The sequence below is a fragment of the Tachypleus tridentatus genome, chromosome 4 (assembly GCF_004210375.1).
Source record: "Tachypleus tridentatus isolate NWPU-2018 chromosome 4, ASM421037v1, whole genome shotgun sequence".
In the NCBI taxonomy this organism is placed as follows: Eukaryota; Metazoa; Arthropoda; class Merostomata; order Xiphosura; family Limulidae; genus Tachypleus; species Tachypleus tridentatus.
In genome coordinates this window covers 5,641,970-5,665,904 of record NC_134828.1, presented here as the reverse complement: position 1 = coordinate 5,665,904, position 23,935 = coordinate 5,641,970, and the positions used below count along the sequence as shown (strand labels likewise).

The 23,935-nt window shown below is 33.9% G+C and overlaps 1 protein-coding gene and 1 pseudogene across 3 annotated transcripts in view; one reads left to right on the top strand and one right to left on the bottom strand.

Annotated features, from left to right (window-relative positions):
* The first annotated feature begins 206 nt into the window (after window positions 1-206).
* On the top strand, window positions 207-9,625 carry LOC143248488 (glutamine synthetase-like; annotated as a pseudogene). The gene is made up of 6 exons (XR_013027007.1): window positions 207-227; window positions 5,354-5,537; window positions 5,965-6,274; window positions 7,439-7,566; window positions 8,316-8,515; window positions 8,798-9,625. The product of XR_013027007.1 is annotated as a glutamine synthetase-like (transcript).
* A 10,612-nt stretch (window positions 9,626-20,237) lies between these two features.
* LOC143248485 (ATP-binding cassette sub-family A member 2-like) overlaps window positions 20,238-23,935 on the bottom strand; it is a 149,733-nt gene continuing 146,035 nt past the window's right edge. For both annotated transcript variants that reach the window (XM_076496892.1, XM_076496893.1), the window contains one exon: window positions 20,238-20,920. The gene's annotated coding sequence lies outside the window, so the exon portion shown is untranslated. The remainder of the gene's footprint in view (window positions 20,921-23,935) is intronic.

Sequence of the window (23,935 nt, the reverse complement as noted above, 5' to 3'; positions counted from 1 at the left end):
AAATTATAATGTAAAAAAACAACACATTTTTATAAATAAAAAAGTGCAAAAGAAAATATGGTACTTCACTGTTGGAGGAATTTTTAACGAAAGTCTCTAAATATGTGGTCATTGGAGCTGTACTATATCGCTATTTATCTTTGTCGTCACTTGTTTTCATAATGTGGCTCTAAGGTTCATAGGCTAGGCTCGTCGGTGGTTTGGAGTTGTTTTTCCAGGTTACGAGAGTAAGTAATTTTATACAAATTGTCATATTTTTTAATGAAAGCTATATAACTATGAACTAATAATTCAAAATTATTCATTTTAAATAGTTATTATATGTGTGCAGAAACCTACATTGTAATAAATAGTATGTGTTTTCAACACAACTTGACCTACAAAATTATTTGATGTACAAGCTGATTTGAATACCTTTACCAGTAATGAAAATTACCACTGCCGCCATATGTGAGAAGACAGTATATTTATACACACGTATAGAAAGCAATAATTCATAAATATATGTTTCTAATAATATAAAATAAAACTTTATGAATGGTACTTCACTTTTTTGAAGTCGACTCCTACGTGCTAATACTAAACATAAGAAATTATTTCCGTACCTGAAATTGGATGAGAGATAAATGACATAACAACTTGATAAAAGAAACAGCGTGATAAAAAAATCTTATCTAATGAAATATCGTTTTCAGGTTTATTTGCTTTATTAACTGAGGATATGATTATACAGATAAATGAAACGGTAAACATGCTTTAATGAAACAAATATTATGATGTGATTTAATGAAATATTGTTTTCAGGTTGATTTGCTGTGGCTGTGATTTTACACAACACAGAGTGTATAACTGTTGCAGATACGCCTTACGTAATCATACCGGTTGCGGGTTACGGTACTATTGATTAAAAATCACTATAAGCCTTATGTTTTTTTTTTTGTTTTTTTTTTCGTTTTCATAGCAATGGAAGTTACCAGCAGCCTAGCAACAAACTAGGAAAACACTTACTTCATTTTGTCCAATGAACGAGTAGCTGCCTCTTACAACATGCGCTCCCAAGTAACGAATAATACGCGTGTTATCACGTGAACGGTTTTCTTCCACGTATATTAGATGCTGCATAGCTCACTGCAGTAGAGTTTCAAACTGGGGAAAAAGAGTAAGCATCTATGAATAAAGCGTATCAAAGAGATTTTCTATCCAATTATTTACCCTTCAACAGAGAAACCCAGTTACTTATATTATTCTTAATATTTCATCCTTTACGTGACAGAGACGTAAGGTAAGTAGATTTTTCTTTCATGTATTGTCAAAAACTAAATGCTATAGTTTTGACTCTTAGATTATTTCTTATTAACTTAAAATAACAGAAATTCGATTAAATTGAATCTAAAATGAAATTATAAAACATGTTTGGAATTTGTTTTATGATACAGAGGTAATGCTTAAATTGGATGTTGAATGAATTCCAACCAAAAGTTAAAACTTAGTTATGACGAGCAAAACATATGGTGTACGTCAGTTCATAAAACTCTTTCAATCTGTTCAGATGATGATTAGATTACATCTAGTGTTGATAATGAAGTTATGCTTCGAAATATTGGAAATGTTGATAATGAAGTTGTGCTTTGAAATATTGAAAAATAGGATATCCGGTGTAGAAACACACAAAACAGTGGTACTTAAGTTAAATGTCTGCCTACCTATCGAGAAATAGTTCTTGAGCTGTGGTTGTCTTGGTTAGTTGGTAATAATGGATCTTATATCGAAGGAAAAGCCGAACATCAGAGGTTTTTCACATGACGCGCGGGTTCTTAACTTTTGTTTGGCAAATTTGTGAGGAACTCATTTATGTTAGTCTGTTCGCGATCCTCTCACACCTTTAAGAAATCCTGTTCTGTGGGAGGTATAGTCCTTGGAAGTCCCACAGTAGGATAGCAGTACGTTTATTGGCTTGCAACACAAAAACCCAGGGTTTGATTCTTTGCAGTGGACACAACAAATAGCATAATGTACTTTTGCTCTAAAAACCAAAACTGGTTTTCGGAATGATGTATTTTTCTTAAATTATAATTATACGATGTTAACGGAAATTATAGTAACATTATTGAATATTTATTAAATGACAGCATGCGTTTTACTGATTCTTTTTCATAAATAACCAGTTTAATCATGACAAAGATAAACCAATGATATGTTCGTATTTTATCTTTGACGTTTTAGTGTGTTTGCTATATTTAACGAGTAGTTTTATAAATAAAATTTCACTGGTTTGTCTTTAAGCACAAAGCTATCTTCCACAGTTGCCGAAACATGATTTTTACAGTTATAAGCTCTCAGACTTGCCGCTGATCCACCGCAGACGTAAACATTTAGCGATTTTACAATTGCCTGTTAGAGTATCTCGTCAAAAAATATACTCCTATATAGAATACAATACACGGACTTTTCTCTACGTTAAAATGCTTAAACAAAAATATACCTCTTCTTATTTAATAATAAAACGAAAAACAGGTTTGTTAAAGAAAGTATAAACCTATGGCTTTGTAAAAGGTTATCCCTCTTCACACTTGAAAGTTTGGGAATATCAGGACAGTCTGGTTTTGTTGGTATAATTAAAGCACAAACATTTCTCAAAGTACATTGTTCAAAAAGGCGTAAGGTCTGATTTTATCAACTTGTTTTGATACGACAAAATTATAAGGATTTTCATAATTAATTTATGATTGTAGTAATTTCTCCAACAGATGGCACTACTGGTTTGGATTGAGAATGTTTGTTTTGCTTGTTTTAGAATTTCGCACAAAGCTACTCGAGGGCTATCTGTGCTAGCCGTCCCTAATTTAGCAGTGTAAGACTAGAGGGAAGGCAGCTAGTCATCACCACCCACCGCCAATTCTTGGGCTACTCTTTTACCAACGAATAGTGGGATTGACCGTAACATTATAAGGCCCCCACGGCTGAAAGGGCGAGCATGTTTGGCGCGACGGGGATGCGAACCCGCGACCCTAAGATTACGAGTCGCACGCCTTAACACGCTTGGCCATGCCGGGCCTGGATTGAGAAAATTAGCAGCATTTCTGAAACTAGAACATATCTCAGTTATCGTGAGATTTCAACGATTCTTCTTAAGTTCCCTTTTTTTTCTATTTATGCAAACTATTTCGAGTTACGCATAAAATAAATAAAATTTCAAAATAGTGGACTAATGAAATAATAAAACAAAACATTATGAGTGTGTTTCATAACATCTGGGCCCGGTGTGGCCAGGAGGTTAAGGCACCTGACTCGTAATCTGAGGGATGCGGATTCGAGTCCCCATCACACCAAACATGCTCGCTCTTTCAGCCGTGGTGTCGTTATAATGTGACGGTCAATCCCACTATTCCATTGTAAAGGAGTAGCCCAACAGTTGGCGACTGTTGGTGATAACTAGCTGCCTTCCCTCTAGTCTTGCACTGCTAAATCAGGGACGGCTAGCGCAGATAGCCACTCGTGTAGCTTTGCGCGAGATTCACACAGCAAACAAACAATGTTATTTTCAAAGAGAAACATTGCTGAACATTCCTTCTTGTTATTGATATTTTCCAATAAAAACGCACATATTAATTAAAATTCAATATGTATTATGTCGTCCACTTAAATCTATCGTTCGAATTTGCAATAAGCACTCTTTAAAAGTTGATACTTTTGACCAATTAGGAAGCTAATCTGTCACGTGATAATGCACGTGCCTTTAATGATGCTGTTGTCCTCGGGTGTTCCTGTTCTCAGACGCAATATAAATTGAGACGTTGGTATTATACTTCTCTTATAAGAGATAGAGAGAGGGCTGGTTATCGTTACTACCTGGACTTTGTATTATTACGGCTGATAGGTAAGGTTAGATAAAGATAATAATATTTATTGTAAGTATTAATCGGAGTTCGTAAATAAAGAACGAAGCATGGGTAGATACATTTTTTTGTAATTGATACTTAAAACAATCGACACTTCCTGAAATTTTATAATTAGTTGAACTTTGTTATCGTAAGTCCGTGAGTCTTAACGAAATAGTTTCAATAGAAGCAAGTTCTAAATTGTACCCCACCTGTACAACAAACTATAGTATTTGGTTTTACTAGTTTATTATTTTTGAGATAGAGAGTATGTAATGGGCTGAAGCTTCACCAAAACGTGTCTTAGCCACCACTGCAGCATTCCCCCCCCCCTTCAACAAAATGTGCTTACGTTTTAAAGACTGGCTTGTTCCCTACATACTATATGTTGTGTGTGTGTGTGCCCACAAAATGAAGAGTGAATCCTCCCCTCAACGTTGTCCAGACCCAGTTACTAAGTTTGTGACTTCAGTTAGTGGTAAATTTTCTTTGCTAATCTGACTTATTCCAAAGCACTGATTTAAATTTTAAAATCCTAAACTTATTTCCGTTTGTGGTTAAGAATGAAAATGGTTAACAATCTTCCAGTATAAGTTTGTTAGCTCAAGGTTCTATGTATACTTCAAGTTCTAACGCCAGTTTACCCATCGTTAAATCGGGATTCTAGTTGTGATGTATTATTATTATTATTATTATTATTAAAATAATGTTAATAAAACTGTAAGTATTCATCAGTTAGTTGACTACCTAACTTTTTAATATTGTTCTTTAGGACAGCGTATGACTGACTCGGTACCACTGATGACCTATTTCTACTATGCTGTGGCGCCCGAACTCGGGAAAATTTGCTTCAAATCAAAATTTACTCAAGTGATTAATAACGTCAACATTTACCCGTTCTTTCTTATTTTCTCCAAGTAAAAATATTTAAATTGTGAGTACTTGCGTCCGAGCGCAAGTGTACCCGCCCCTACTCTACTGGGTGACTTCGTAAAACTAGTAAATTACCATAAATAAGACTTGCGTCTCTAATCATCCTTGGTATAAATTATGATAGGTCTTATTTGGGAGCTTAAAATTACTTGTGTAAGAGCAAATTATTCACCGATATCTTTTTATGAATAAGGTTTTATTTGAAAAGATGACTATTTGAACTTAAGCTGTCTTTATACGGGTTTATTAGTCGGGACAACAACGGCTTACTGTAATATTTCTTTTGAGAAGTCTTAACTGCACCTTTTTTGGCATACTGAATTTCATTACATAGTTTGGTACCCATATTACAACCAGGATTTTCGGATGAACTTAATATCAATGTTATTGGACTTCCACTCTCGTGTCTTAGACCATTCAACAAATAAAGTTGAACAACTCTATCCATTGTTCTATTATTTTTGCATTTTATTTGCTGTCTTTTCTCTTTAAAGAGAAATAATAAAATCCCTTATTTACATTAACTTTTTAACGTTTTTCAGGTAACGAACATGGCTGTGTATTACGGTAATTCCACAATGCTAAATAAACAGACCTTGATGAAATACCTGAGCCTTCCTCAACCCGAGAACAAAGTGCAGTGTATGTACGTGTGGATTGATGGCACTGGGGAATCTGTACGTGCCAAAACGAAGTCTGTTAACTTTATTCCCAAACATCCTGATGGTGAGTTAGTCTTGTTTTGATTTAAAACTACAGGCTTCCAGTGCCTTATTGAAATAACGTAGACTATAACTCATATCCTTATCCATGCTATAAATAGTATTTTAACAGAATATTTTTGTTTGACGTGTAATAGATGATTGCATTAAATACATTAATGTTTGAATCATTTTTTATAATTTCTAAGGTATTGCGGAACAAACGTCTGTAACGTAATCATAATTTTAACTTTACTCAAGAACTCGCATCCATTAAAAGTAACGCTATAAATTTTAACTAATAAACTTCCTCCACACGGGGGGGGGGGGGGGGGGGGAATAAAGTAGCCTATAGGAGCAATTGTTACCTATACCTAGTTGGATTGCAAAGTAATATTGTACAACGTTGTATCTTACAAATCGAACCTTTTTTTTTTTTTCTAAACCCTTAGAACTACCCATCTGGAACTATGATGGCTCTAGTACCTACCAGGCAGAAGGATCTAACTCTGACATCTACCTTCACCCTGTCGCCCTCTACAGGGACCCTTTTTCGTGGCGGCAGCAATAAGCTTGTGTTATGCGAGACTTACAAATATAACCATAAGCCTACAGAATCAAACAAAAGGTGGTCTTGTGTCCAAGTCATGGAAAAATGCAAGGCTCAGCACCCTTGGTTTGGAATCGAGCAGGAATATACTCTGTTGGACGAAGATAAGCATCCGTTTGGTTGGCCCAAGAACGGTTTCCCAGGTCCTCAGGGTATGTTATTTTCCTATTTAATAAATCTGCTTTATATTTATTGATAATGATACTCTCAGATAATCGTTTAATTTACATTAATAATTCTATTACGATTTGCAAAAGATTTCCTTACTTTTCTACAATTATTCTATTTTCAAGCACTTAATGTAACTGCTGTACTTTATTCTGTCATAGCATGTAAGCGTCATATTGACCACTCCTGCTCTTCATTCAGGAAGTTAACTAGGGTCAATGGCTGTTCTAACAAATGAAGAATCCTTTGTTCTCCATACCCTCTAGTGAACTCTGTATATACCGCCGACTACCTTTTTCCCTTCGGTATCAAATTGCTACAGTTCTTTATATAGTGAAAATAATATACTGAAGGAGTTACTTTAATAAAATAAACAATCTGGATTCAGATACCCATCAAATGGTTGAAGTTTGTGTAACGCTATGTTACTAAACTTTTCAATATCGGAACTTTTAGGTTGGACCAGACAATGAAAGACAAAGTTCTATGAAATGCTATATAGTACACTAAATTACAGCTTTAACACTAATATTTTTACACTCTATTTCGAGCGGCAATGAACAAATTAATGTTAACCATAAGTGTTAACTTGTCTTTTTAACACTTTTTAAGCCTCTCGGTTTTAAACACTTTTAAACTTTTCGGCGACAAAACTAAAATCAGTTGCGTACTTTAAAGCCTATTACGCAAGTACAGCCGCGTGATACCTCGTTAAATATTTGGGGGCGTAAAATGCACCTTATAAGAAACAAAGGTAAATCGTCGTACGGCCAAAACCCGCAAGTTTGCGCCATCAACGTGTATTTTCATATCTACTTCACAGGCTTATTGGCTCGTGATTCGCCAGTTTAAATAAAACTTTTCATACCCTAAATTGTTTTAACAACAGGACCCTAGGAATGATTACTATACTTGTTTTCTTTCAGTCTCATTGAGCTATCGTATTGTTTGAAACTCTTTATAGACAGGGTGTTAAGATAACTTAAGACTAATGTAACGTTAAAAATAAACAACCGTAACTGGATATCGTCTTCCCCTTCCAAATAATAACAGTTACCGAACGAACATGGCTTGGTGTACTCTTAAAGAATTTCTCCAGTAATTTCAAATATTTGTTCTGCATTTGACTTGTACTTTATTTCTCGTAGGCCCCTATTACTGTGGTGTAGGCGCTAACAAAGTGTACGGCAGGGACGTAGTCGAAGCGCACTATCGAGCTTGTATGTATGCTGGTATCAACATAGCCGGATCCAATGCTGAAGTGATGCCTGCTCAGGTAGTGATTAAGTTAAATAGATCAACACTTAAACACGTGAAAAAACTTAACTGACCTTTGACAGTGAACGTGTGTTTTTAACTTCGGTTGAAATCAGTGTCGAAGTAACTATTTATGGTAACTATAGCTAGTACAAGATAATTTTTTCATGCATATTGCACATTAACACCAAAAACATCAATTTTTTTTTTTTTTTTTTTTAAATAGGTGTTTCGGAATTTATTCATCATTAGCGTTAATATTTAAATTAAAACAAACTGGTCCATAATGTTTGGAATTAGAAAAACAAAAGTTTTTGCATTTATTTTAACTTTATAAATTTTAAATAAGAATATAATTGTACGATAAACCTTGCGGTATACACGTTTAGTAAATAACATTTCCAAGAAAGTTTTTATAATCAAATCTTTTTACAGTAATAAATTTAACGCAACTAGAATTTATTACACTGACAATAGGGAGGATTTGACATTTTTACTGTTGGGTGATCATTGAAAATGAAAAGCCTTCCACTTAAAGTTCGTAACCTGTTGTTCCGGAGTCGAAGTTTACGTTATGAATGCTCTTTTTCTTAAGTTTTAAAGTTCACATTAATCGTACTAAAGAATTTTGTCATATGCATAACAAACTTGGTTTTCCACCTGACGAATCAATCTTGGTGTTTGAATAAAATCGTGTTTTTATTTTGTTTTTAACACGCAAGTTAAGTGCTACCCACATTACTAGTTACTTTTTAATTGGATATTTAGTGGGAATACCAAGTTGGGCCCTGTGAAGGAATAACCATAGGAGATGACCTCTGGATGTCCAGATTTATCTTACATAGGGTAGCTGAAGATTTTGGTGTAGTCGTTTCTTTCGATCCCAAGCCAATACCAGGTGACTGGAATGGGGCTGGTGCGCACACGAACTTTAGCACCAAAGGAATGAGGGAAGAGGATGGCTTGTCGTAAGTTACATGTACTCCACTTTATCTGGCAAGAATAGATCTAAATTTCCTAATTTGAATTTCATATTTGTATAACAATTTAACATGGAGGCTAAAACAAACATTTTCCGATGTCATATTGTAGTTGATTAAAAGTACACGGGACTTAAGACGAAATGCTAAAAATGTAGCTTATAGTGGATTCGTTTTATAGGTGAAATGTTGTTTAAAATTTCTTAACTGGAAAAGCGGTCTTGTTTGTTTTTAAGACGTATATTGAAATTCATCCGTTATTCACTCTAGTGTGATCGAACAGGCCATTGAGCGATTAGCTAACAAGCACGAACTTCACATTCGTGCGTATGACCCAAACGAGGGAAAGGACAACGCAAGACGACTTACAGGGCGCCATGAAACATCAAGCATCCACGACTTCTCTGCAGGTGTGGCTAATCGAGGGGCTAGTATCCGTATCCCTCGGCAAGTGGCAGAGGAGCGTAAAGGATACCTGGAAGATAGACGTCCATCTTCAAACTGCGACCCATATTCCGTGGCTGAGGTACTTGTCAGGACAGTGTGCTTGGAAGAATGAAACTGTAGTTTGGGAACCTCGAGACGCTGCACAAGTTAGAATAAAAGCATCCTATAGACAGTAATTTTATTTTTACACCCATGTCTAATTCTATGTAATATTTCGTCAATGAAATGGCTGTGGATTTTTACTTTTGGATGTACACTTTAAACGGAAAATTCAAGTATCTCTACATCGTGTAGAACTGGTACTATCTAGTTGTAATTATTACTTTGTCTTTCATTTACTTTTCCTTGTGTATATACTAAACGCAACCAGTAATTGGAAGAATTATTAAATTTTTTCCTAACTGGTTTCGTTTTTAAATACAAATAGTATTACACCCCTTTTCTCTCCCTTCCAAAGACTTTTACAACATTGAGTTCAAATCACTACGTAATTAGATATGAGCAAAAGGCTTAACTTATTCCTCTCATTCTGCTATAGTGTTCTAAAGTTCTGTCTTGTTTTTTAATGAAATATTATAATTGTGATTTGTTCTAGTGTTGATGTTTTATAAATATTTCGTGTAAAATAAAATGCACTTTCAAATAAACAAATGTATTTTGTAATACTTGTCTTAACATAATTACACTTTGTAAGCCTTTTCTCAATTTTAAATGCTGATTATCTCTTCGTAACAAGTATATTATGCTTATATTGTAACGATTTTCACACACCAAAAAACGCAACTCTGTAACACACTCGCGTTGTCTTGACTTTCAAAGCACACTTCTTTTATGTATGTGTTTATATTCGTGCGTTTTATATTTATATAAAGCTTGCGTTTGGTACTCTACTTTTCTTGGCTTATTTGTAGCCAAATACACATTGTTATTCGACCCTCGTCGGAAGAGATGCGTTAAAATTATAACATACACACCTGTACTAGTGTAACCGAGAATGCTTTGTGAGTGTGCTGTACATCTGTTAAAAGTACAAACACTAAATATAGAAGACTTGAATTTATCTTTTTATTACGAATATCAGGCCTACGTCTATGTGTAAACCAACAATAAATTAAATATCGCGTAGAAACCTGAAGGAAAATAAGGGCTGACGCCCCAAATCTCTAGCTTCAAACAATCTATGAGCTCGCTCGCTCGCTCGCGCATTTAATTACAAACATTTTATTTTGAAATATTCGGAAGTTGGATTTTATAATTGGGAGTGTTTGGTTTCTAGATGCCGTTTTAACTTTGCTGGATGCAAAGTACTGTTACTCAACACTGTTCCACATTCAACACACAACCCACTAGGTCCATCTTCATTACCTGTCCATCTAAATAAAACTTTCATCATACTTTGTTTTATTTCTTGTTTCAGTACGTCTTGTATCATCCTGTGTTGAAGTGCTTGCAGACGACGATAACGCCGATGAATTCATATTAGTCCTAGGAAGATTTTTACTCGTATCAGATTTATTATTGATATTCAGCCACTTATCCATTATAAGTGACAACTAATTATTAATTTATCTAAAAACGCATTCTTATGTTTTTGGCACTTCAAAAGTATTTTCATGGACACAAAATAGCTTCTTAATGAAAACTCGTTCAAGCACTTGAGTTTTATCATACAATGACATGCTGACCTGAGATCAGTCAAGCACTTGAGTTTTATTATCATACAATGACATGCTGACCTGAGATCAGTGTTGCTATAACGAAGTCACAAATAAAAGATTCCTGGTAAAAAGGCTAGGCCGCTAGAATAATATATTTTTCTAAAAGAAAAGGGTAACATATTATTTTAACATTTTCTTTGTTTTTTAACCGAAAATTTTAAGCCAAACAAAATATTAAACCAGATCTGACGTGCATCTAAATCACGAACAAAATTAAACATGCTTTAGAACATTACATCAAAGACCCAAACCCATTGATACACATTCCCAGCAACCAGTTAGCAACCTGATAGAACTCACTACTACCAAAACTAACTTTATGTTCAATAAACAAAACTACCTACAAATAAATGGTCTTAGTATGGGAAATCCCGTGTCACCAGTTCTATCCAACATTTTTATGACGCAGGTTGAATCAGAAGTGATCAGTTCATCCTTACACTCAACACTATACTGTTAGATATGTTGATACAATTACTAGAATCACACCTACATAACACACCCTTAATTTTTCAATCACGTTAACTCGATACATTCCAACATTAAGTTCACCTGTGGATAGGAAAAAACTAACCAAACAGCATTTCTTAACCTCAAGGTCACTAGAACCGATATATAAATTATATATCGGTTATAATTCAAAATATGAATCCACGGAAAAATCACCCGTACTGGATTATACATATTCTGGGACTCAACACATGAAACAAAACAAAAACTCAACATATTAAGAAACCAAATAAACACAAACACAAAACTATGTTCACCTGATAAAATTAATGATGAACTCAATAAAATAAAACACTTCATCAACATCAACAAATTTCTTCAAAAAACCGTGGAAAAAATTACACGCATACACCTGGACAAACAACTATAAATCCCAAGATACAACAAACTACAAAACCTTATACTGCTCCATACCATATGCTCCTGACATCAGTGAAAAAATAACAACATTTGGAAAAAAAAACTTCTAATAAAACACAACATTCCATTAAACACTAAATTTATTCAAAAACCAGGTACAAAACTAAAGTTTATATTATGTAAAAATTACACTGATAACACAACACCAACATAATTTATAAAATTGCCACGACTTCTGTATTGGAGAAACAAGCAGAAAATTGGAAACTAGATTTAAAAAATCTTCACATGTTTTAGAAAACTGCAAATCAAATAAACACAACATAACCATAGAAAACGCTCAGATACTAAGTAGCGAAACGTATATAAACGAACACAAAATCAAAGAAGCCCTACTTATACAGCAAATAAAACCAAAATTAAACCAATATAAAAGAACCAGGGGCGTGGATTTTTTACACCCGATGGGGGAGATGATTTTTGCAACCACTTATGTGGACCTGAAAGCTGTTAACATGCAGTCACAGAGTAATCATGTTGTCACGACACTTGCATGTATACTTAGGCCTACTAACTGACACTTACGAACTATCGCTTAGATCGTAAAGCTTAGAAGCACGCCTATATTAAAAATGTACATTTCGGCTACTGAAAAAGCCTACATCTAGGCCTAATTATGTAATTCGATTGGTAATAACACGAGAATCACAAGAACAAACACACAATTTGTAGGCCTGTGATGCAATAAAACAATTCAACAGACTAAACTGTAGGGGGGGATGATTGTATGCACCATACCCCCCCTAAAGTGAAGGGGGATGTATACCCCATCCCCCAGGACCTACGCCCCTGAAAGGAACACTTTTATACCTATATTAATTATTAACCTAACATCCACTTGCAACGCCCCCTACAATCCGGTACCCGTTTATACTCTCGTCCCTAAGACGTGTCCATCAACGGTCACATTCAAACACTTTCTCTTTCTTAACCTGAAGATGACCTAGGAAAGTCGACACGTTGTTCTCTACTTTTCAATGAAAGTGTTAATAACCATACCAGCCGTTTTGATACAAAACGAAACTTGACTTCGTGGGGACATATGACGTCATATAGTTCATTGGTACCAAGTTTGTCCAATTAAACTACAACGAATCTAACCTAACTTAACAATTACTAATTATAATTGTCATAAATGTCATTAAACTTCACATAAATATACTTTGAAAGTAAAACAATTGCTACTGCATCTAATTGCATCACAATGTTCCAAATTTGGACAACTTTCAGCTATGACATCACGTTTCATTTCGTTCGAGATTTAGCCGCTAATCCTCATCTGGCTTTTAAAAGACAATTGGCATCACTACCCAAGGTTGATCGATGTTTCACACGAAAATTACTAGGCTATTTCGCACCTATAATGACACATGCGATCTTGAGATAGTACCATATCTACTACGAACCAGTAGTTTCACTGTCGAAGTTAATTGAGACCGCGAGAACTTTCCCCTAAGCTAAATAAAATCGTCTGGCGTTAGGCAGATTAAAATATTAAAGGGCCCAATACGCGATAAACTTGTTATATTAAAGATATATTTTAGTTTTTTGTACAGTGTAATCTGCTTCAATTTTATAGTTTTAGGAAAAAATATTAACATTTTAAAAATCCCTCGCGGAGCCCCAGATAACTATGGCGGAACATAGTATGAAAAACCATGCGTTAGAGTACCATTAGCTATCGAACAAAACAATGTACGAGATAAAAAACAAAGTTCCATCTAATGAAGTTGTATCGGTAGCAACTGATACTGCAAAGTTAGAGATGTTGTCTATTCTTCTTTACAGAATGTTTACCAGAGATAAACTTGGACCCAAAAACACACAAATAATACCACGCTAACGATATTTTCTCAAGATACTTTAATATCAATTCATTTTACACATTGTAGTAAAACCACCACCAGATAGTGTACAGCACAATTTGAATCTAAATTATTGTACAGAATTGTTAACACCATCAGAAATTGTACACAATTATTTCGAAGCATCACACGTTTCTTGTTTACATTACTGCTCTAAAGCTACTAAAATTCAATTACAAGCCTCCAAAAATATCACCTTTTCTTTTCTGGTTCCTTAACCATCCATCTGATATAATTTTTAGAACTAGCTGATAATGAAAGTGATTGTAATCTGCACGTGTATCTCGTACATTTGTTATATATGTACATTTTATAAAACTAATAGCTAGTATAAGTTAAATATTATTATTTCCATTATTAATTATTTTGTTGTTTGTTTGAAATAGACTGTCTGTACATCCCAGGAAAATGAACTCCGAATTTCAGCATTATAAGCATAAACTGTTCCAACGGGGACATTCTACCATTAATGATTTACTTTGATAACGTACATAGAAATCTGGGGATAAACTAGACACACTTGAAACTTTTGAAGAAGAAATTAATGATAAATTTACACTTTATTGTTTCACCAAATATAAGGTCCCGTTTTTTTATCAAGTTTCCTTTAAGAAAAAACAGCATTCGATTAAAGTCGTGATCTTGGTTCACTTTACTTTTAGGTTTAAAATCTCAAAGTTAAATCTTGAACATTATTGAACTACAAATTTATTTCAAAAAATTACATATGCACCCACATCAATGGAAAATTGTTACAGAAACTAACACTTCGGTTATAAAATCACACACAATTAATATCTTACCACTATACCGTATAATAAAATGAACGAACCACATATATTTTCACACTAACATAATTTACAATTCACCACACTTGTTTATCCTACTACATACAAAATTATCCTAAGTGTTGAAGAAAATTAAACAACTCCAATCGGCGAAAAGCTTAGAATTTTAAAGACACTTTCTAAATAAATCCAACTAGGGTCACTTAGTTGAAGTGACCAAACCTGAAGTGTTAAAAATGCTGGATTTATAGAAAACCCACGGTCGAGTTCTTACAAAACGTACAAACAATAACTCTCGTATCCTTACTTTACATTATTATTACCCTCTCAATATGACACATCATGTTGTAAACACGCTCAGAATTTATAATGAAATACAATATAAACACACGCAGATGAAGGAAATATGTCACACACTACTGTTAGTACAAATGCTCAGTTACTATTATATTAACCATGCTAAATAATTAATTCTCCGTGGGTAATTAGTTCACCACACATGAAAGCAATAAAACTGCAGATGTTTATTTCAGTTTATAAACATGTTTAACGACAATCGTGTTATTTATCATCTTTTGATACGTTACAGTAATCGTTTATACCGAAGTGACAAAGCAATGTAGGTTTTTAGGCCTAACAGACGAGACTAAAGTTTTGGTTGAGTGAATGGTTTATTCAAAAACAGAAACAAATCATTATAAAAATAGTTTTCTAGCTCATTCAGCAATGCCACTGTATCTGTTAGTTGTGGAACTGACATCATCCGGGTTATAAAGAAAAGGAAAAAAACACTAAACAATCTAATACTTTGGTGGGTATTTTTCCTATATGTGCATAATATTCTAAACGTTCCAGTATTCAACGTTAAGCCTTTGATCTGGAATCACAATCACAAGTTTGACAATTAAAAGATATTTTGCCGATACATTACTTTTAAAATACTAAAATATATATTTGATTTTTCTTTAATATATTAGTTGGTTGAAATAAACTTTTGTTATAACATTAGTTTTAAATAAAGTGATTATTAATAATAAAAAAAAGTTTTGCGAACTTCGTTTAGAGTAACAACCTTGATAAGTTGTATAAAACCAATTTTTATATATATGTTTAATTCGCAAGTAAGCTATCTCTTGAAAGATACACTACAGCTAAACATAGAAGTTTTATGATGGTCATGTTTACGTAACAACGTTCTGCTCAAAATAGTGAAATGTACCGGTATAGCTGGATTCTGTCTGGTTCGGCTCTACTTTGGATACTAAAAACAATTTTTTTTCCAAGCTAGAGGTTACTTTTTTATGTACAGAAAGACTTAAGAAAACATCTTATATGATAGTACATGTGAAGAAAGGTAACGGACAAAATGTAACAAACAGAATGTCTCCAATAAAACACCACAAGACATGTTTTAAGTCATGTTCTCAACTTGTGTTTAAACATGACACAAAAAATCGTATGTTAAGTCAAAACCGTGCACATTTTTTTCCATCTTAAGTCACTATTTATGACTACTGTTTACAAAAATATAATGTGGAAATTATGAAACAAGAAAGTGCAAAATATATGAAACTTGGACCGGTAACTGGTAAAAAAAACAATACACAATATCATCGGATGTTTTAATTATTAGAAACAATATGTATAAGATTTATGGATGCCAACCAAAAATAAGAAAACCTAAACCATTATTTGACAAGTCTTCGTGTTCATTTATAACTGAAAAACTAATGGACCTATTGTTACCAAATCTACACCTATCTATTTGCCTTCCTCTCTTTGGACCTGAGTAGGGTCAACAATAGGGTTAACTAGATATGTTTGGTTTGTTGTGAGCAATCACGTGTGGTACATGTAAAGAAATACGTCAGTTGACAAACACTTTAAATAAAAAAGCCACGTTCATTTTTCAGTGCCGTCGTTTTTAAGCCAAGAAACCTTAGCTGTGTAGGCCACTTATTTTATACAAAAACAACAGATACTGAAAATCAGTGTCTGAACAACGATGACAAAGCACCGACATTTACTAAAGATTTCAAACACTATACGAAAAGTATAGCATGTTCTTACTTCTAATACTGGATATATGGTTATCTTTTATTCTTTATATTAATAAATACAATTTTCCAAGCAAGTAAATATTCTGCCACAAAGAAACGAAAACACGAACAGCAGTATCACAATCTTGCTATAATGGACGAAGAAATTTAATTTACCTATATTTATTTACAATCACTGTGACGTAATTACAATATCTGAACCACCTACTGAGGTGTCGTCTGAAATACCATTTCGCCTGCTACTTATGGTTAGAAGTCCAAGTACCTAGCCCCAACTACAGGTATAGTTTATCTAGTCCACATCGATTTGGTTCATTTAATCAAAACGATGTATAATAGGTTACTTGAACTAAGTTCACTACAGAGATCGAACCCAGAATTTTAGCATTATAGTTTAAAGTAACTTAACCGTTGGAGACACGAGTTACTGTTGTGTGTGGAATAATAATAAATGTGAAAGTAATAAAACACCGTGAACCTACATTTGGAAAACGAAAGCAACTCAAAGAAATGAGTTCATGAGATCTTTTTTCTTTCTTTTAACTTATTCAGAAACATGCACGATCACGAGAGTATAACTAGCACCGCAAACGAAACCTATTTTTACACGAACACTTTTTAGAAAGTGAACTTTTGTCACCGGGTGAATTAACACAAAATCGCAGGAAATTTTTATGCTATCCATCTTTAAAAACCTGAAACAAGTTCACTGAACAAGCGTAAAATTAAACCAGGGTGGAGAAGCAAGACAGGATTCAAACCAGAGACTCAGCTGACTACAAATCTGTCCGGTATGCCAAGTCAGTGTTCAGGTCTGTTTGACTCATCCAGAGTAGCATTACTTTCTTAAAACTTTTGTAATCCACTGACAACAGAATACAACAGCAACTTCTACTAATTTAATGTGTACATAAGACATTTTACTTTGGTCTTATTAGTTGTGGACCAACGCAGGTTTTCTGCCGAGTGGCGACACTTGTAATTTGCTTGTCCAATTTACCATATTTCTCTACTCTTCAACTCCTGAAAAGTAGATGTGATGCAGAACACTTTATGAGTTTAAATTATATGGGATCCGAGATCCGTTACCTGCTTTGAATAGTTTTAAATCTGACGGTAAAAACACACCATTTTTTTTTAATCTGCAAAGTACGTTACTCCCCTAAAACCTACATGCACCAACATTTAAATTCATTACCAAAACTGAGCCATACCTATAACAAAAGGTCCGACAACCTTTTTTCTCTTCTATATATACGTAGTCAGTGTGTAACGTCATGTATCGAATAACTAGCAGCGCAGCATGTTAGAAATGGTAAACTTTTACGTCCATTAAATTACTTTCGTTATGATGAACTGTTAGAACTTCGTAATGAAATATGAAATGAGCTGCTGATACATCAACACTGGATAAAGATGGCGTAAAGTCCCACCAAGTATAAACAAGATTGATTTTGGTACATAAAACTCGCATTATATTATGGGTGTAATACGCGCTTCACAAAAACCACTGAAATATGCAGTACTTCTTCAAATGTTTTGTTAATTTTTATTGGCTTAATTGTTGCTTAATTTTATGGCAAAATTAACAAGCTTTCAAGTTTCAAAAATTCTCACGCATTCCAAACACAACTAATTTTAAATGTTTCATGAAATTCTCTGGTAATGTGTGAATACGGTAATTTAAAATATAATTATCCAGTTTTAGAATATTTAGGATGATTATTAAATTAGGATACAATTTTTAAACATAAAGCTACGTAATGAGCCATTTGTGATCTGTCCACTGCAGGTATCGAAACCGATTTAACAGCGTTACAAACCTTCATTCAGGCTTACCGCTCAGCCACCAGTTTTATTGAAAATGGTCGAAGAATGTCATATATACTAAAAATAAACGTACCTAACATCCAAAAAAGAAAAGCAAAAACTGCACAGTAGATTGAAACTCCACATTTATCTACATTCTGTTCTTTACTTGCAGATATAAAAGCAGCCACACAATCATAGACACAATGTCCAATTAAGCATTATAAATCTGCTATCTACACAACTCAGGAAAGAATGTTCTTTTAACGGAAACAAAACAGCACAGTGTATTTCTTTTTGAGCAATATTTTTAAAACACATTGTTCTTGTCATAATAAATAGTGGTTTGTCTGTTATTCTTAAGTTAAAACTATTCTGTTTATCAAAGCTGGCTAGCTCATAACTGTACATACCTGACGTGTTGACAGAGGTATATTAAAGTGGTTGACAAGAAAACTTGGAATGTTTTGAAATATAAACACGAACTTCTTAGCTTTACCTCTTGTCCGAATAGTAAAATACAGGGAGAAAAGTTAAAAGTTAACTGTCTGGGGGGGACTGGCTAATGATTTTTTTCAGTTAAAATTAAAATTTGCTGGAAAGAGAAATCACCCGTTTCATCTGTTATTAATAGAATAAAAACATCCAGTAGTTCTTTTCTAGATGTCAAGCGACCGTTCCAACATAAATCGTCACTGACATGACTGATAACGTGTAAGTGCAAAACTACACAATGGAATATCCGTGCTGTGCTCACCACGAGTATCAAAACCCGTTTGTTTTTTTGTTTTTTAGGGTCATAAGTATTCAGACTTGCTGCTGAGCTACTGGGGAGAGACGGCTAGTAATTTTAGTGGCTTTTTTAACAGAAATCGTAAAAAATATAAATATTTAAGGTTCCTTTACAATTCTTAAACCACTTTCTTCCTCTAACCAATATATCACGTCTAAACACAGCACACTAATAATACACACACGCGTAATTTAACCAGTATATCAAGTCTAAACACAGCACACTATCAACGCACACGCACGTAATTTAACCAATATATCACGTCTAAACACAGCACACTAATAATACACACACGCGTAATTTAACCAGTATATCAAGTCTAAACACAGCACACTTCTATCAACGCACACGCACGTAATTTAACCAATATATCAGTCTACACACAGCACACTAATAACACACACACGCACGTAATTTAACCAGTATATCAAGTCTAAACACAGCACACTATCAACGCACACGCACGTAATTTAACCAATATATCACGTCTAAACACAGCACACTAATAACACACACACGCACGTAATTTAACCAATATATCAGTCTACACACAGCACACTAATAACACACACACGCACGTAATTTAACCAATATATCACGTCTAAACACAGCACACTAATAACACACACACGCACGTAATTTAACCAATATATCAGTCTACACACAGCACACTAATAACACACACACGCACGTAATTTAACCAATATATCAGTCTACACACAGCACACTAATAACACACACACGCACGTAATTTAACCAATATATCACGTCTACACACAGCACACTAATAACACACACACGCACGTAATTTAAGCAATATATTACGTCTAAACACAGCACACTAATAACACACACACGCACGCAATTTAAGCAGTATATTACGTCTAAACACAATACACACGCACGTAATTTAACTAATATATCGCATCTAAACACAGCACAATAATAACACACACACACGCACGCAATTCAAAGTCGAACTAGAAAATGTATTTTTCCTATATTCTGCAGTGAACCAAAATCTGCTACATATTCTCTATTTGAATCGTAAGAGTTATTTTATATTCTAATTCAAGTTAGACATTGCCACTTAACAGTAATTTCACATCTGTTGTGTGTTACAGTTCTGAAAAAGTTAGTCATAGTGAACTTCTAGAACCCATAAATAGGTTATGTATGATAAGGTAACAAACAGATCTGTTAATAGTTACAAAACAAGAATCAACGACACGTCACTTTATCAGCACATTGTTAAACAAAGAAAAATGGAGCCAATGAAAAAATTGTAAACCAAACGTAATCATTAACTTATCCTTTAATTGGAGGTATGGAAAATCATGATGAAAATCAAAGTTACAAAACTGGAATAATTAAAAAGAGAAAAAAAATCTCCATTTCGTTCAGTTTTATCCAAATTATCCATCTGAGAAATGGTTTATCTTATTTTAAATTAACTTCTGATCAGTAGCTAAGTCTATATTTTTAAAGTATTGATTATGGTGCATCGATTGACAAAGATAAATCATAAGCATAATATTATTATTTTCCAGTTCAATACTAAATATTATAAACTGATTTTTACAGGTACACATATTCTTACACGAGGTTGGGCGAAAATTAAAACTAATCACATTTGAAAATGACTAGTAGGTGTCACTAGATTCACTCGACGTTATGTTTTCAGCAGCTATATAATGTGGCTTGTTTATTTATCCAAGGTAACAAGTAAAGGTTACAATTTGTGTTACCAAGGTGAAATAATATTGTTACGTGTCGAATGGCAACTGGAGAAAGGACTTTTTCTTATGATCATACATAAAAAAAAAAAAAAAACTAGAACAGTTTTAAGTTAATGACATACTTAAATCATGTTTGGTTTACTTAATTTCATGAAGAGTCATTTACTCACAAAAAAACATTTCATTAGACAAATGTCCTTCATGATGTTAATTGGTTTATGTTGGTGTTAAACTGTGCCAAGTTCTGAAAAATAAAAAAAAGGAAAATATTATTCCAGACTATAACCATCAGCTAATTAACATTCAAATTAAATATTCATTTTAAACAGGATCCATACTGATTTTATGTTTAGGTATGATAAAGTATCCTGCACAAAGAATACTTAAGATAATTTGTGTGTGGAATACACGGCAATTAATACGATTAAATGTAATATTAATTGCATCATTGTTTTATTTTGGTAATTCATATGTCATTAGGTAAAAGATACTATAACCAAAAAAGTCCTGCACCACAAGAAATTTGATGAATAAACAGTTACAAAAACGTGTTTGAGAAACAGGTAAAGTCCAAAATAACACATTAGAATAAATACACGTTAAAAATTAATGTTTCCCAAACCTGTAACACTGTGAACTTTTAAATTACATGGAAAATGATTACGTGAAAAACACCAAAAAACTGTATACGTTTGAATCACCCAAAGAAAAACAGTTTGATTTGATTTAAAATAAGGCTTTAGTACTTGTAGACGAGTGAAACTGATATAAAAATTAGTAAAACGGACTTGATGTAAAAGTAAAGCTAACTGATGTTTCCTCCGTTATCATTCTACAATAAAACCTATCATCCTTTATTTTCTACAAGTTTTCGTTTATTATTGATCGTAAAGTTATGGAATTTTAGACTTACTGTTCAATCACCAAGGGATAAATTTGTTTAACGAATACTCTCGTTAACAGTGCATGAAATAAACATTTGTTAATTAATTAGTATTTTCTGAGAGCACCACAAGCTATTTTGTCGTATTAATAACTTTACTTCAAACCTTGAGAAAACGTAATGTGTGATAAGCTACCACAACCTTTTATGGCGTAAAAATCCTGGATTGTTTAGAAACCTTCAAATGCTGTGACGAAAATACAAAACAAAGTTGGTTTTATATTACTCACTATGGAAATGTGCCAGGGTCATCAGTTTTTACTATTCCAACCGTTTAGCTTATGGTGACAGGGACAACAAAAACACACATATCTATTAGGACTGACGTAAAGCAACATATGCGTCAGCACAAATATGTTAAAAAAGTTTTCATTAATGGTAATATATTCAATAATTTGAGTAATTGACACTATGACAAACGAAACTAAAATTTCATAATTATTACATTACTTAAGGTCATCCACACTATGAATGACGTTAATATACAAGTAAACACTATAACCTACAACCATTAAGTTTAATGCGTAACCAAATACTGTTTGTGAGTGTGTGTGTGTTTCGTTTTGAATTTTGCGCAAAGCTACACAAGGACTATTAGCATTAGCCGTCCCTAACTTGGTGGTGTAAGACTAAAGGGAAGGCAGCTCGTCATCACCACCCACCGCCAACTCTTTACCAACAAATAGTGGGATTGACCATAACATTTTAACTACCCCACGGCTGAAAGGGCGAGTATGTTTGGTGCGACCGGGATTCGAACCCGCAACCCTCAAATTTCCAGTCGAGCGCCCTGACCGTTACCAAGTGTTTCTCATGTACGATTATGGTATCTAATTTAAGTTTATCAAAATCGTTTAAAACATTTTCATACTAAACAAATAAGACGTGAGTAAAGACAGCAAAAATATAGATTAACTTTGAAGTAATTAATATCTCACAAATACCATTGTAACAGTTAATTATTACGTTAGAATAATTACTCTTGGCTGAGTTAGAAGTGAGAACAATAATAACAGTCGTAAAACAAACACGAACACACATAACAATAAAAAGCTCAAACCAAGTAAAGGAAAACCAAACGAGAAACGGAACAGCAATCGTTTCATAGAGTTTCAGAAGTACTAACAAGAACAAGATCAGCTTTGACCCTCCATGTCTCTTACTGTTCATCACAACACAAATCATAAAAGAGTGTCCATCACTAATTTTACATAGAGGTTTTGCTCGTGACGTCTCGAGCTGGGATATCCCAGAGTCTCGACTTTGTGACGTCAAGTTGGCACGTGTTTACGCAAGGACTAGCCGTGTGAACCTGGTTTAATCAATGTAACTAATGGACGTAGTAATGGACAAAAGTCTGGTCTTGTTGTCTACCGTTATCCCAGAGTGAAAGAAATAACAACAGATAAGTGTATCTTTTATACTATAAGATAAGAATACGTTTTATGAGCAGGTCCCAAGCTTCCATAACATGACACTATTGGCCAAACTGACGCACAATAAACAAACTTTAAGTATCATAGTCACTTCAGAATGATGTTTGGTTAGTGTTTTGTTACGTTTTCATATTTTACAAGTCCATCACATTATCAACAGTATCAATGTTAAAATTCCCCTGAAAGTCTAAAAATTCAAACTGATTAGAAATAGTTTCACTTTAGTAAAGCTCTTTATGATTTGTTCGTATCATAACATTAACAGTGTTAGACAGACTTCAGATACTTGAGCATGCCAGACAATGCTAGCACAAGGAGTAGCGAAGCGACTGAGTCTCTACGACATTGGAAAATGATGCGTTGAGCAAACCGTACTGGTCACTTTTCGAACCCACAGCTTCAGCTGTTCAACATCCTCAGGTAATACCAGGGACAAATTACATCACGTGTATGTCACAGTACTACCAGACCCCAGCATGACGTGGAAAATGGTGATGTGTTTGAATATATCTACTTATTCTTCCAATGTTCTAACAGAATGTAAACTCGTACTTTATGATCATAGTTGTAGTATCAACACCTGCTCCCTGGACTGGTTTCACAACGTTGTTACCGCTAGATACTATTTTTGGATTTATGCGCAGATGCACTACGAATTATTCGAGAGGCCATATACAAGAACACAAATATATCTTCCCTTGTTAGTAGTTAAAGAAATTACTTTACTTGAGGGTCATGTGCAGTAGCCGTCACCAATTTTAAAGTGACAAGACTAGAGCAAAGTGACTTCATAAGGTCAACCTACGGTAAGGAAGGCGTTTCTCCTTCTAGTCGAAGAGTGATGTCACCAATGGTAGTTTGAGAATGCGTTACCTGGTTA